The sequence below is a fragment of the Lemur catta genome, chromosome 23, assembly GCF_020740605.2.
Source record: "Lemur catta isolate mLemCat1 chromosome 23, mLemCat1.pri, whole genome shotgun sequence".
In the NCBI taxonomy this organism is placed as follows: Eukaryota; Metazoa; Chordata; class Mammalia; order Primates; family Lemuridae; genus Lemur; species Lemur catta.
In genome coordinates this window covers 135,414-146,045 of record NC_059150.1, presented here as the reverse complement: position 1 = coordinate 146,045, position 10,632 = coordinate 135,414, and positions in this window count along the sequence as shown.

Genomic DNA, 10,632 nt, shown 5'->3' with positions numbered 1-10,632 from the left:
AGATTTTTATGTCCTTTATATTGCCATGTGCCTCTGTGTATCCACGTAGTAGCTCCCACTTATTTGTGAGAATATATGGTGTTTGGTTTTCCATTCCTGAGATAGTTCACTTAGGGTAATGGTCTCCAGTTCCCCCCACATTGCTGCAAATGACATTATTTCATTCCCTTTTGTTTTTAGAGACAGGGTCTCCCTCTGGTGGCCGGGATAGAGTGCAGTGGCATGATCATAGCTCGCTCCAACCTCATACTCTGGGCTCAAGCGATCCTCCTGTCAGCCTCCTGAGTAGCTGGGACTACAGGTACGTGCCACCATGCCTGGCTAATTTTTTTATTTTTTTAGAGACGGGGTCTCACTCTTGCTGAGGCTGGTATTTCATTCCTTTTTATGGCTGAGTAGTACACTGTGATATTTATACGTGTGTGTGTGTGTGTGTGTGTGTGTGTGTGCGCGCGCGCGCATGGACTCTGTGACGTTTGCATCGTGATGACAAGATCACCTGATGAGGCATTTCTCAGAACATATCCCCATTGTTAAGTGACACATGACTGCATTTAAAAGTATTCTTGACAAAATTAATAAAAAAAGCCACTAACACTTTTCAAAGAATATTTGAGAGAAGTCGACACCAGAGGGAAAAGGCTGGCATCACCAAATACAAAATAATTATTTTAAAAACTAGAATTATGGATGGAGGTTGTTCTCCCACCGTTTCAACCAGCTGAAATACTTCCCCTTTTCTATCCCGCTTTCTGCTGGGTTCTTTAAGTACCCTCTTGAGCTTCCCCCAACTTTTTCATCTGCAAAATGAGAACCTTCCATTTCAAAGGATTGGTATATCAAATGATATAAAGTATTTTGTGAATGAGAAATATAAAGTACTATTATCTCCCAAGAGTACTGCTTTAACCTCTTAGGTCTGCGGCCCCAGCATCGGAGCGGACCACTCCCCCCGCCCCCACTCCATGCGTGGAAAAACTGTCTTCCATGAAACTTAGGAAGGCCAGGTGGGCCCCACAGGAGGTGGGGGGGCAGTGCCTGCAGTTTCATCTGTATTTGCAGCCACTCCCCTCCCATCCCTCAGAACAGTCTGAGCTCCGCCTCCTCTCCCCCGATGTCCCCCCCACGTGTCCATGGAAAAACTGTCTTCCATCAAACCGGTCCCTGGTGCCAAAAAGATTGGGGACTGCTGTCTTAGGTGACAACCAGAGCATAAGAGGTTATTGATCCAGATCATTTTCTTAATGAATCACCCTGCAGTCACAATTAACACAGCAGGCCTCGGTGGCCAAACTCTGCACATTCTAAAGAAAGGTTTGGCCCTTGACTGGTTCCTAGGAGATAGTCTCTAAGTCCTTGGACTATCTTGTTTGATAAAAGTATCTTTTACCTGAAGCCTTGTGCCACACACTGTCAGCTTGACCTCTGAAGAAACTAGAGATTGAGTGACTAAGGTCAGCCACACGGGCACTCCTTGCCTACAAGACTGACCCTCAATAGAAAGCCTGAAGAGCAAGGCTCGGGGGAGCTTTCCTGGTTGGCAATACTTCATTTGTGTTGTCATTTATCTTTGCTGGAGGATTAAGCACTGTCCATAAAACTCCACTGGGAAAGGACAATGGGAAGTTTGCGTCTAGTGTCTACTGGACTGTGCCCTATGCACCTTTACTTGTTGCTGATTTCAATCTGTGTCTCTTCACTGTAACAAACTATTCACAGCTTTGCAAAGTTCTGGGAGTCCTTCTGGCAAATTCCTGACTGCAATTATTAACTGCCCAAAGCCAGAATTTTTTTTTTTTTTTTTTTTTTAAGATAGAGTCTTGCTCTGTCACCCTGGGTAGGGTGCAGTGGTGTCGTCATAGCTCACTGCAACCTCAAACTCCTGGGCTCAAGGGATCCTGTTGCCTCAGCCTCCTGAGTAGCCGGGACTATAGGCGCATGACAAAATGCCTGGCTAATTTTTCTATTTTTTGTAGAGACGGGTTCTTGCTCTTGCTCAGGCTGGTCTTGAACTCCTGAGCTCAAGCAATCCTCCTGCCTCAGCCTCCCAGAGTGCTAGGATTATAGGCATGAGCCACCTCGCCGGGCCTCCCCAAAACTACAACCAGATTATATGATTCTGAAATAACCAACTTAATGCCACAATCAGTTCCTGGGAGTCAAAGTTTACCAACTACAATATACAACTAGAATAGCTGGAGAAAGAATTAAACCAGGAAAAATTCACAGCAATTTCAGTTCTCTTTCCTCAAGTTGTTATTCACTCATTTCTTAAGAAACCACTGCACCAGTTTTCCTTCTTTTTTAATATTTAGAATTCCTCAAAATATACAGATTCTTTGAAAAGATGAATTAGCTGCTAGCACTTTAGTTCTTTGACAGAACTGAAACTTAACAGGCTACTCTTCATTAGTAATTCTACCTCCTTTAGCACAAAATTGACCTTGGGGTTATTTGGTAAAGCAGGACTCCTGGCAGCCTCCATTTCAAAAAACCATTAAGCCCTTAAACCTTTAAAAGGTTAATCAGATAAATACACTTCCTGCCTTGAGAGAGCTTATACACAAGGAAGAATATCAACAAAGGAACAAACGATAAAACTGAGCATAAAACACAACCAAAGAATATACTTAACATTTGTATAATTAAGAGATTTTCTGTTTTTGTTTTCCTTCTACCTCCTTAAACATTATGGTAATGTTATCTAATTACCTGTTCACAAACTCGCAAACAAAAGGGACCATCACCCAAATTCCTCTTAATCTGTTCAAAAACCTTTGCAGCTTTACTAGTCCTGTAAAATGTTAGGTAAGAAATACTAAGTTTTCTTTTCTGAACCATGATTCCCTGGACCTTTACGCATAAGCCAGATGTGAGTTTGCAAAATATCACATGTGAAAGTATTAACAGAACACTGATAACACAGAAGATAAAAGTAAAATGCACAAGAGCCTCCCATATTTTAAAAGTAAAATAGCAGGCTCTTAATTACCTTGGGAAACTCACTGCCTTAGGAATTCCCTGTGCCCAATCCACAGGTACGGGACTGTGCAGGGGTAAGGGGCTTCTGTCCGCCCCCGGGCCCTGCAGGCCCCTCTCTGTCCCTCCTGCATGGTCTGACTCCTCCCTCAGCGTTCACCCCCCTCCCCCACCGGGGGACTCCCAGGTTTGGAGTTTCATTCCAGGTGGCCTGGGGCTGCTGGCAGTGGGCGGTGGGTCATGCTCGGCCACAGCAACTCCTGGACGTCTGTTCAGCCTCTCCCTGGAGAGGCAGCACCGTTCACTCCCTCCCCCTCCGCAGAGCCAAGGCAGGACCAGCCCTATCAGACGCCACCCAGCCCACAGCACACCTGGCCCCTGGCCCTGGGGTTTGGCTGCCCGCAGCCTCGGGCCTGCTGGGCCCCTCCCAGGACCTGGCCCAGGGCAGGCTCTGTCCTCAAGCAGCAGTGCCAGGGCCTTCACTGGAGCCACGTGGGGATCGAGCAACCGGATGCCAGAACAGGGGCCTCTCGACCTGGTTCCTGTTTTGGGCACGGAACCACCCAGCTCAGCACCTCACCTGCCTGGTCCCAGGCCTGTCTGTGTTCCTGGGCCTCCCCAACATGCCCCATCATTTTGTTTGGAGTGGGCAGCTGCTGGGGGTCGGGGGGCTGAGGCAATATGGCAGCGATCAAAGCTCCTGCTTGTGAGCACTTGTGAGCACCTTGCGAAGCACCTCAAAATCCACCGGGGACACAAAAGCCAAACTCGGGAGATGCTCAAGACACACGTGGGGCCTCTGACCCTGGCAGGCGGGGACTTCGTGGGAATTGGCTGGCCGCAGGGCAGACAGCTGACCCTCGACATCAGAAGGCGCCGAGTACAAGCAGCGGGCTCACAGAAGGCCAACAGCCCGCCAGGTGCCCGGTGCTGCGAGCTGGCCCGACACCTGCCAGCCTCAAGATGCCCAGGCCCCTGGAGAGGAAGGTACCTATGCTAGGGCGCCGGCCTGGCCAAGCAGGGTCCTGGCGGGAAGCAGCAGAGGTGTTGGGGAGCAAGGGGAAGTGGCCACTGGGACGTTCCAAAGTCCAGCCAAGGACACCGGCAGGAGGCAGTGGGGAGCTGTGCGGGTTGTAGGCAGGGGCGCCACGTGGCAGAGGAAGCTGGCACAGCTGGCAGCTTTCAAGCTGCATCGCAAAAGGCCACCAGCAGCGGTCCCAGTGGGGACTCAGGGTCCCTGGCCTTGAGCAAGGATTCTCAGCGGTGGCTCCCCAGTGTCCCAGGCGGCTGGAGGATTGGCCCTTTGATGCGCGGGAACTGGGCAGCCTCTGCCGGGCACCGCGACCATGCAGCCCACTGCCGAGTGAGCGAGGTCCGTGCCCTCGGGGCTCCAGTAGCTCCCGTGCAGCCCGGGCAGGGATGAGCTGCAGCCTGAGCAGGAGGTCTGGGGAGGGTGCAGGGCGGGGCTGGGCCGGCCCGCGGGTATGGACAGCTGGGGGAAGGTCTGCGGGACGCGCACATGCCGGGAACAGAAGTTCTCTGAAAAGGAGTCTGAACAAAGAGACTCGTTCCAGAGACCCCGCCTTCCGTGTGATAGGGTGGCTGTTCCTGAGAGCACAGGGAAGGCTCAGGTCACACAGCGGAACTTCCCGCCCAGGCTCCGGTCAGGTTCATTATACAAATGAAGGATTCACTGGCTTGGTCTGATTGGTCAGTGTGGCTGAGTCGTGATTGGTCAATACTTGGTCATTGTGGCTTACTTCTAATTGCTCAATGCAGCTGAGTCTGATTGGTCAATGCAGCTAAGTCTGGTTCGTTAGTGTGGCTGAGTCCTGATTGGTCAGTGCTGCTGAGTCTGATTGGACAGTGAGGCTCAGTCTTGATTGGCCAGTGCAGCTGAGTTTGATTGGTCAGTGAGGCTACTTCCTGATTGGTCAGTGCAGCTCAGTCCTGATTGGTCAGTGTTGTTGAGTCTGATTGGTCAGTGGGACTGAGTCCTGATTGCTAAATGCGGCTGAGTCTGATTGGAGTGTGGCTGAGTCCTGATTGGTCAGTGCAGCTGAGTCCTGATTGGTCAATGCGGCTCAGTCCTGATTCATCAGTGCAGGTGATTCTGATTGGTCAGTGCAGTTGAGTCCTGATTGGTCAATGTGGATGAGTCTGATTGGTCAGTGCAGCTGAGTCCTGATTGGTCAGTGTAGCTAAGTCCCGATTGGTCAGTGTGGCTCAGTCTGATTGGTCAGTGCGGCTGAGTCTGATTTGTCAATGTGGCTGAATCTGATCAGTGTGGCTGAGTCACGATTGGTCATTGTGGCTGAGTCTGATTGGTCACTGAAGCTGAGTCCTCATTGGTCAGTGCAGCTGAGTCCTGAATAGCCATTACAACTGAGTATGATTGGTCCATTTGGCTGACTCTGATTGGTCAGTGAGGCTGAGTCGTGATTGGTCAATGTGTCTAAGTCTGATTGGTCAGTGAAGCTGAGTCCTGATTAGTCAGTGAGGCTGAGTCCTGATTGGTCAGTAGGGCTGGCTCTCTGCTTCGTCAGGGTGACTGAGTTCTGATTGGTCAATGTGGCTGCGTCTGATTGGTCAAGCAGTTGTGTCCTGATTCGTCAGTGCAACTGAGTTGTGATTGGTCAGTGCAGTTGAGTCCTGATTGGTGAATGTGGCTGAGTCTGATTGGTCAGTGCAGCTGAGTTCTGATTGGTCTGTACAGCTGCGTCCTGATTGGTCAATGCAGCTCAGTCAGAATGTTCAGTGCGGCTGAGTGTGATTGGTCAGTGAGGCTGAGTCCTGATTGGTCAATGTGGCTATTGGTCAGGACAGCTGAGTCCTGATTGGTCAATGCGGCTGAGTCTGGTCACTGCAGTTGAGTCCTGATTGGGCAATATGACTGAGTCTGATTGGTCAGTGTGACTGAGTCCTGATTGGTCAATGTGGCTGAGTCTGATTGGTCATTGCAGATGTGTCCTGATTGGTCAGTGCGGCAGAGTTCTGATTGGTCAGTGTGGTGGAGTGTGATTGGTCAGTGCGGCTGAGTCCAGATTGGAGAATGCGGCTGAGTCTGATTGGTCAATTTGGCTGAATCTGATTGGCCAGTGTGGCTGAGTCCTGATTTGTCAGTGCGGCTGAGTCTGATTGGTCAGTGCAGTTGTGTCCTGATTGGTCAGTGCGGCAGAGTTCTGATTGGTCAGTGTGGTGGAGTGTGATTGGTCAGTGTGGCTGAGTCCCGATTGGTCAGTGCAGTTGTGTGCTGATTGGTCACTGCAGCAGAGTCTGATTGGTCAGTGTGGCTGAGTCCTGATTGGTCAGTGCATTTGTGTCCTGATTGGTCAGTGCAGCTGAGTTCTGATTGGTCAGTGCAGCTGAGTCTGATTGGTCAGTGCAGCTGAATCACATTGGTCAATGTGGCTGAATCTGATTGGTCAGTGCGGATGAGTCCTGATTGGTCAGTGTGGCTGAATCCTATTGGTCAGTGTGGCTGAGTCCTGATTGGTCAGTGCAGCTGAGTCCTGATTGGCCAATGTAGCTGAGTCTGATTGGAGTGCTGCTTAGTCCTGATTGGTCAGTGAGGCCGAGTCTGATTGGTCAGGGCAGCTGAGTCCTGATTGGCAAGTGCAGCTGAGTCTAATTGGTCAGTGCATCTGAATCCTGATGGGTCAGTGCAGCTGAGTTTGATTGGTGTGGCTGAGTCTTGATTTGTCAGTGCAGCTGAGTCCTGATTGGTCAATATGGCTGAGTTTGATTGGTCAATGCAGCTGATTCCTGATTTGTCCATGCACCTGAGTCCTGATTGGTCAATGCAGCTGCATCTGATTGGTCAGTGTGGCTTACTCCTGATTGCTCAATGCAGCTGAGTCTGATTGGTCAGTGTGGCTGAGTCCTGTTTGGTCAATGCAGCTGTGTCTGATTGGTTAATGCAGTTGAGTGTGATTGGTCAGTGTGGCTGAGTCTGATTGGTCAGTGCAGCAAAGTCGTAATTGCTTAATGCAGGTGAGCTCCAGACGTGGTAAAGCTGATCCGAGGCTCAGGTTTCTGCGGAACTCCAGGCGCTGGCGCGTTATAGGCATTATAGGCGTGAGCTACCACTCCTGGCCCCCCCAAAAAATTATTATTTGATATATCATGTGTAAGAATCACCTTCGATTTATATATAAACGAAGGAAATAGTAGCTAAACACAGAGTTCATATTTGGGATAATCAGTAAAGAAAAATTAAATCTCCCTGGTAAATGAAAAGCAAATGGCTCAATTGATCATGGAAATTTCATAAGAGTTTACTGAACCACATATTACCTTACTGTAATTCTCTAGCCGTGTGTGTGCACATGTGCGTGCACACCAGTTGCAAGGTATCTCAGGTTTGCACACTTATGTTTACATCACCAATCGATATAGTTAAGTGATAAAGTCGTAGTCCATATTATGACAGTGTATATAAATATTTGAACACACCTTTTAAAATTTCACCATTTTTATCACTTGTGAATATATAATTCAATGGAGTGTCGTACATTGCCCATGTTGTGCAACTGTGTATTTATTAATAGTTCCAGATGTTTTTTTTCTTCCTCTGAAGGAAACTCAGAACTCGTTACGAAGTCACTTTCCTTTCCCTGTCCCCCAAGTCCCTGGCAAGCACTAATCTATTTTTCATCACCGTGGATTTGCCTGCTCTGGACATTTCATACAAATGGACTTATATAATATGTGGCCTTTTGTGTCTGATTTCTTTCAGTTAGGATGTTTTCAAGGTTCATCCATGTTGCGATATACATCCGTACTTCATTCCTTTTTTCTGTATGATTAAATACATACAGCATTCACCATTTTCACCATTTTTAAGTGCACACTTCAGTGGCATGAACCACATGCACATTGTTGTGTAACCATCACCACCATCCATCTCCAGAATTTCTTTCATCTTCCCCAAGTGGAACCCTGTACTCCTTAAACACCCACTTCCTATTTCCTCTCCCCCAGCCCCTGGGAACTACTCCAGGTACCTCATAACTAGAGCATACTCTATTTGTCCTTGTGTGCCTGGGTTGTTTCACTTAGCAGGATGACTCAAGGTTCATCTGTGTTGTTACGTATGTTGGAATTTACTCATTTTTAAGGCTGAATTATATTTCATTGTGTGGATGGACCACATTTTATTTATCTGCTCATCTGTCAGTTGACACTTGTGTTGCCCTTTTGGCACAGTGAATAATGCTGCCATGAACATGGGTGTTTAAGTCTCTGCTTTCAGTTATTTTCAGTCTATACCCAGAAGTGGAATCACTGTGTTGTAAGTTAATTCCATCCTTAATTTTTGAGGTACTGCCATATTGTGTTCCATAACAACTGCTCCATTTCAGTCTTCTCTTTCCCTTTGATGGCTGAATAATAAACATATTAGGTTATGATTTATCTAATTTTGCTTATCCATCCATCTGTTGATGGATGTTTGGGTTGTTTGCACCTTTTGGCTATTGTGAACAGCGCTGCTATAAATATTCATGTACAAGTTCTTGTTTGAACACTTGTTTTCTAATCTTTGGGGTGTATACCGCTGAATGGAATTGTTGAGCCATGGTAATTCTACTTATAACGTTTTGAGGGGAACATTCAACTATTTAACACACAGGCTGTACCATTTTGTATTTCTACAAGCAGTGTTTAAGGGGACCCAGTTTTTCTGCATCCTTGCCAACACATATCTTTAACGTTTTTTAACAGTAGCCTTTCTAGTGTGTGTGAGTGGGTATGTCATTGTGGTTGGAATGTGAATTTCCATAATAACTTATAATGTGTACTATCTTCTTACGTGCTTGTTGGCCATTTGCTTGTCTGTTTCTGTGCAGTGTGTATTTTAAGCTCTTTGTCTGTTTTGCAATTGGGTTGTTTGTCTTTTTGCTGTTGAGTCTTAAAAGTTACTTATATACTCTTGATAATGGACCCTCATCACATATAACATGCCTCTGTGGGTTGTCATCTTACTTTCTTGGTGGTGTATTTGGATTCCCAAAAGTTTTTAATTTTGAGGAAATTTTTTCTTTACTTGCTGTGCTTATGGTGTCAGATCTAAGAAGCCATTGTTAAACCCAATGTTATGAAGGTTTATCTCTGTGTTTTCTTCTAGAGTTTATGTTTTTATCTCTTACATTTAGGGCTTTGGGGCATTTTTAGTTAAATTTTTCTGTGTGATGTGATGTAAGGGTATAGTTTCCTTCCTGTGCATGTGGATAGTTCTCTAATGTCACTTGTTGAATTTAATGACATTGGGCCTTGTTTCCAATCAATTGACCATAAAGGTATGGAATTATTTCTGGACTCTCAGTTCAGTTCCATTGATCTATATGTGTACCCTCATGCAGGTATCATCCTGTTTTGATTGCTGTTGCTTTGCAGTAAGGTTTAAGATTTAAAATTGAGAAGTGTGAGCCTCCAAGTGTGTCTTTCTGTTTCAAGAAGATTTTGGTTATTTGTGTTCCCTTAAAATTCCATCTGAATGTTAGGATCAGTTTGCCCATTTCTACCAAAAGGCCGTTTTGGATTTTTGTAGGAATTGCATTGAATTTGAGATCACTTTGTGTAGCATGGCCATCTTCAAACACATTCAGTCTCCAGTCCATGAGCATGGACTGTCTTTACATTTATTTAGATGTTCTTTAATTTTTTCAGTAGCATTTTATAATTTTCGACATACAGGTTTGCACCTTGGTTAAGTTTTTTCGTAACTGGATTATTGTTGTTGATGTTATTCAAATGGAATTTATTTCTTAATTTTATTTCCCCATTCTTGATTACTAGTGTAAAGAAATAAAATAGATTTCTGTGCATTGATATGTTGTCCTGTGACTAAGCTGTATTTGTTTGCTAGCTCAAATAAATTTTTTTAATTCCTTAGGATTTTCTATACTTAAGATCATGTGATTTGGAATCTGTGACTAGTTTTACTTTCCTTTCACATATGGATGCCTTTTATTTCCTGTTCTTATGTAAATTTTCTGGACAGAACTTTCAGTACAATGTTATTTTTTATTTCAAAATGCTAATTAAGGTGGCACAGTGTTTTTGTTACATGGATGTCTTGTATGATGCTGAAGTCAGGGGTTTCAGTGTGTCCATCGCCAGAATAGTGTTCATTGTGGGCAAGTTTTTATCTTACAACAACTCTCCCTCTCTCCCCCCTTATAGGTTTTTCATATCCTTTATATTGCTTTGTGCCCATGTATATCCATCTAGTAGCTCCCACTTATTAGTGAGAACATATGGTTTTTAGTTTTTCATTCCTGAGATAGTTCACTTAGGATAATGGTTTCCAGTTCCCTCCACATTGCTGCAAATGACATTACTTCAGTCCTTTTTTTTTTTTTTAGAGATAGGGTCTTGCTCTGTTTTCTGGGATAGAAGGCAATGGCATGATCATAGCCCACTGCAACCTCACACTCTGGGGCTGAAGTGATCCTCCTGTCTCAGCCTCCTGAGTAGCTGGGACTACGGGGACATGACACCCTGCCTGCCTTATCTTTCTTTTTTTTTCTTTTCTTTCCTTTTTTTTTAGAGACTGGGTCTCATTCTTGCTCTGGCTGGTGTTTCCCTCCTTTTTATGGCTGAAGAGTACTTCATGATTTATATACATATATAGGTAAATACACACACACA